This window comes from Thalassophryne amazonica, chromosome 23 (genome assembly GCF_902500255.1).
Source record: "Thalassophryne amazonica chromosome 23, fThaAma1.1, whole genome shotgun sequence".
NCBI classification, from domain to species: Eukaryota; Metazoa; Chordata; class Actinopteri; order Batrachoidiformes; family Batrachoididae; genus Thalassophryne; species Thalassophryne amazonica.
In genome coordinates this window covers 15,869,400-15,875,027 of record NC_047125.1, presented here as the reverse complement: position 1 = coordinate 15,875,027, position 5,628 = coordinate 15,869,400, and the positions used below count along the sequence as shown (strand labels likewise).

General features: G+C 37.5%; 1 long non-coding RNA gene across 1 annotated transcript; it reads left to right on the top strand.

Annotated features, from left to right (window-relative positions):
* Positions 1 to 323: 323 nt before the first annotated feature.
* Positions 324 to 4,415, top strand: LOC117505265. Its single transcript, XR_004559056.1, has 3 exons — positions 324 to 335; positions 934 to 938; positions 4,293 to 4,415. It is a non-coding gene; the product is annotated as an uncharacterized LOC117505265 (long non-coding RNA).
* Positions 4,416 to 5,628: the final 1,213 nt, after the last annotated feature.

The following is a 5,628-nucleotide window of genomic DNA, read 5'->3' as shown; positions in this document are numbered from 1 at the left end:
GCTGAGATGCGTTGCTGATTGATATGTGAACATGTGATCGGCACAAAAACTATTTTTAAGTCACACTGGTAACTCTATCCATAATATTATGTGTGTGAGTCTTTTGTGTGATTGCCTCAGTGCGTTTGTTTAGCATTCTCCCTGGTTGGCGTCTTGCAGTTAGCATGACAAATGTCATAACCATGGTTTACATTTCCTCTAGTACAGCCCATCAATTAACTTTCAAATGCTCTTTGATGATGTGAGATCCGCAAAAGTGGGCACGTACACAGATAATAAGTATGCCAGACTGTTAGTTTTGCATGAACTGGAGACACATTGTGTTAATTAAATTTGTTTCCACTGGAGGTGTGACTGTTTCTCTTCGGTCCACCTACTATTTGACCTGGTCATAGCACAGTCGTGTCGTAGATTTCTCCATGTGACAAGCAGCACTCCTTCATGATCCTACATCACCCCGCCCTGACATCAGTATACCTGCCATGACCAAAGATTGTCTTTTGAGCTATGAGTTTGAGTCAGAATCCTTTTCCCCCCTTCCACCTAACTGAAAGTAATGACCTCAGTGCTTATGGAGACCTACGACTGAACATCCCAGTTATTCATTTCTATCTAATATCACGGACAGTTGTGATATTCTCTTTCCTAGAGAGGCTAACAAAGACAAGTTTCCCAGCCCTCTGATGATTTACTATTTCTAGTAGATCATATATGAATGAACCAAATGGCCTTGTCTTAGAACAATTTAAAGTAACCAATGAAGTCCTCAAGGAAAGCTTATTTCACTCTCTCATAGCCTTCACAGTTACCACCAGAGCTTTAGGAAAAATAGGTTTGCAAATTATATCCTCTTTTGACAACACAGAAATAATGAAAACCATCCAAGTTAAAATGAACAGCAACAACGATCATTATTTCTATGTTAATATTTAGAAATTGTTCACAAATGCAACAAATAAGAGCAACATGAATTGCAATTTTTAAAGAATTTTATTTTAAACAATCATAGAAATGACTACACTAAGTTTAATTGTTTTGCCCTGACAAAAACAGTTCTTACAAAATATTTCACAATTAAATAGACTAAAGAACATCAGACATTTACCTTTTAAATAATCATAGAAACAATAAAATCTTTATTTGTGCGGCCCTTTCAAAAGCAACTGCTACACAGTGATATACAAATTCAAAACAGAGAAATAATATATATATATATTTGCGTGTGTATGAGAGAGAGAGAGTAACAATTCCAAGATACCTAGTTCAGAGGGCTTTACAAGATCAGAACTAATTCAAAATGCATTAAAAATCCTAAAATATATAATGTCATATTAGGCTATATATGTTGTGCCACCACCTTGCACAAATGTCGTAACCATGGTTTGCATTTCCTCTAGTACAGCCCATCAGTTAACTTTCAAATGCTCTATGATGATGTAAGATCCACAAAAGTGGGCATGTACACAGATAAGTATGCCAGACTGTTATTTTTGCATGAACTGAAGACGCAACCAAGTTCTACTATTTTTACATAAATATTTTAAATTTCTCTTCAGACAGGCACGTCATAAATTATTTGGGGACAAATGTAAAACTGAAACCCTATTAAACTTTTACCTTCATTTCCATCAGGAATATTCTTGGCAACACCCTTTCTGTCAGCAAAGACTGAAATTAGTATTTAACTAAAGCGTCTGTAAGCTGGTGAATTAGGATAAAGCTCCCATAGGACAAAAGATGCGACTGCTTTAAATTAAGTGAGCCTTCTGATTCCATCATATCACCCTGAGCATCTGTGTCTGTGTTTCCATAATTAAGCTCGTCCCACTAAGAGAGCTTTAAAAGTGATCCGTGCTGTAACTCATTTCATATTTGTGCACAAATGGTGTCAATAAAGTTCCCAATAGGCCGTCGAGAACATCGGTGGATTCATTCAACTGTACAATTGTTTACATTTTGGGATCATTAATATCTTCATGCTTTGGAAGTTTGAACTACAAATGTCCATCATCCAGTCATGTAAATAAATAAATAAATAATTAATTGCAGTGGTATTCTGGGTAATTTGGCTGTGAGTTCAGGGTGGCACTCAGCCATTAAAAGCCAAGCATCCCCCTATAATAAGTAGAACTTGATTGAATTCTAATTTATCATTCCTCCACCAAATGTGACCATTAGTTGAAATGGATTGCTGTTTAATTGTCTCGCTGAGGCGATACTTCAGTGCTGCCGCTGACAGCGGTGTCGAAAACCTTGTTGAATTGCCTCTTCTGCCTGATTTTTGATTTGAGATCTGCATTAAATTCCTCACCTTTGTGCACATAGTCTCCACTTCTTTCCTCATATCTTTTCAGGGACTTTTTTCTTTCACAGGATTATCTAAAGGTGTGTTTCACACGTGAGTATTGATGTGCTTCCAGCAAGCTCAGATCTAATAATCAGTAGGGTTCCAATAAGAATGTACACTGGTAAAGTTATGGATTGTTAACTTAAAAAAAAAAGTAACATGATCTAAAACAAGTATAAAATTGCAGTGATATAATCTGATTATTTTGATTGTCAATTTCAAATGCACATGAAAACCTGAGAAAAATAAATTCATTATTATCATTATCACTTTTCTTAAGATACATTCGTAACTATAAGCAAAATCAATGTAGGCCAGACGTCATTCCTGCTTCCTCCTGCAGTTTCCTGCTTTTAAACTCAGATTAAACTGAAGTTATTGTACTTGGCCCCACAAATCTTAGAAACATGGTGTCTAACCAGATCCTTACTCTGGATGGCATTACCCTGACCTCTAGTAATACTGTGAGAAATCTTGGAGTCATTTTTGATCAGGATATGTCATTCAAAGCGCATATTAAACAAATATGTAGGACTGCTTTTTTGCATTTACGCAATATCTCTAAAATCAGAAAGGTCTTGTCTCAGAGTGATGCTGAAAAACTAATTCATGCATTTATTTCCTCTAGGCTGGACTATTGTAATTCATTATTATCAGGTTGTCCTAAAAGTTCCCTAAAAAGCCTTCAGTTAATTCAAAATGCTGCAGCTAGAGTACTGACAGGGACTAGAAGGAGAGAGCATATCTCACCCATATTGGCCTCTCTTCATTGGCTTCCTGTTAATTCTAGAATAGAATTTAAAATTCTTCTTCTTACTTATAAGGTTTTGAATAATCAGGTCCCATCTTATCTTAGGGACCTCGTAGTACCATATCACCCCAATAGAGCGCTTCACTCTCAGACTGCAGGCTTACTTGTAGTTCCTAGGGTTTGTAAGAGTAGAATGGGAGGCAGAGCCTTCAGCTTTCAGGCTCCTCTCCTGTGGAACCAGCTCCCAATTCAGATCAGGGAGACAGACACCCTCTCTACTTTTAAGATTAGGCTTAAAACTTTCCTTTTTGCTAAAGCTTATAGTTAGGGCTGGATCAGGTGACCCTGAACCATCCCTTAGTTATGCTGCTATAGATGTAGACTGCCTGGGGGGTTCCCATGATGCACTGTTTCTTTCTCTTTTTGCTCTGTATGCACCACTCTGCATTTAATCATTAGTGATCGATCTCTGCTCCCCTCCACAGCATGTCTTTTTCCGGGTTCTCTCCCTCAGCCCCAACCAGTCCCAGCAGAAGACTGCCCCTCCCTGAGCCTGGTTCTGCTGGAGGTTTCTTCCTGTTAAAAGGGAGTTCTTCCTTCCCACTGTAGCCAAGTGCTTGCTCACAGGGGGTCGTTTTGACCGTTGGGGTTTTACATAATTATTGTATGGCCTTGCCTTACAATATAAAGCGCCTTGGGGCAACTGTTTGTTGTGATTTGGCGCTATATAAAAAAATTGATTGATTGATTGATTGATTGAAGTTGGAGGACCTCACAAACTAGCAAAAAACAAACAAACAAACAAAAACAAAAAAAAAACAGACAACAACAAATGTGGCTTATACTCTGGTGAATATGGTATTATTTATTTAGTTTACAAAATGTTGTTGTGGTGGCGATCACTCAGCAGTGAGAAACATTATCTTTTGGTCGATTCCCAGATGGGATGATTTTGTTTCATCAAAAGTTATGTTAAAGTTAAGTATGGTGAGGATGTATGTCACCTCATGGACAGTGTTAATCAGTACAGCTAATTTGGGATGATGCCATCCATGGTTGATGCTAATCATTACAGTTAACTATAGTTAGCCATGGATTTCTGGGACTGGGGTGAAGCCCTGTTTACATATTAAATTTTTATCTTAAAATATGGTCCCAACAATTTGCGTGGTATATCTTATTTTTATTTATTAGTTTATTTGACAGGGACAATACAATCAGACATAGCCACAAATCAAAGCTTGTAGCTGATGTGATGCATACAGAGTATAGCAACAAGTGCTAATTTACAACTCCCGTCCCTGCTTAGGCTTTTCTACTCTATCACGACCTAAAAACATCTTAATTTACATTTGAACATCTATAATAAATAGAACAGTGCAATTCAAACTCTCATCTCACTCATTCATTCATTCTCATATGTTTATTGGTGGGTACAGTTTTGGTTTGATTTAAGCCAAGATTTAAGTTTAAAGGTGAACATTTTCAACTCGCTGACGGCCTTTAATATCTGTGGGAAGTGAGTTCCAGAGTTTACAGCTTTTGTCTTGCTCACCAAAGAATATTATTCTTTGGTTCTTTGCTCACCAAAGAATATGATGCTAACCATTAGTGCTAACTGGGATCACACAAACAGTTGATGCTAGCTATTGGTCCCCTTAATTGTTGATGTTAACTGCGACAGCTGTTTGCCGATGATGATGATGATGATTGGGACTACAGTTGTTACTTAACATGAATTTTCAGGTTTTGAGGGAACCTATAGTTTTGCCACAACATGTTTGGGTATTGAGGGTTGTATTAAAGAACGCTAACTGCAATTGTGTATGTCTTATGCTAATGCTAACCACAGCTGATGCTAAGCAGTGGTAACTGTGGATTTTGTGTAATGCAAAAAAACTTGGTTGAAGCTAATGATTAGCATTGACCTCATATATCATGACGTTGTATGGTAATTGTTGTTAGCATTTTCTTTACTAAATTCCACCAATAATCAAACATGTTACAGTATACGTATTTGTGTGTATTTCTGACGTATAAAATAGTTTGGCCCACATCCAGAAATGCTTGAATTTCTAGAATAAATCTACCACTAATATTTAGCGGGAATAATGCTATTTTGCCCTTATATTCTTGTAGACCTCCACATATACTCAACAAAAATATAAACGCAACACTTTTGGTTTTGCTCCCATTTTGTATGAGATGAGCTCAAAGATCTAAACCTTTTTCCACATACACAATATCACCATTTCCCTCAAATATTGTTCACAAACCAGTCTAAATCTGTGATAGTGAGCACTTCTCCTTTGCTGAGATAATCCATCCCACCTCACAGGTGTGCCATACCAAGATGCTGATTAGACACCATGATTAGTGCACAGGTGTGCCTTAGACTGCCCACAATAAAAGGCCACTCTGAAAGGTGCAGTTTTGTTTTATTGGGGGGATACCAGTCAGTATCTGGTGTGACCACCATTTGCCTCATGCAGTGCAACACATCTCCTTCGCATCATCCGTGAAGAGAACA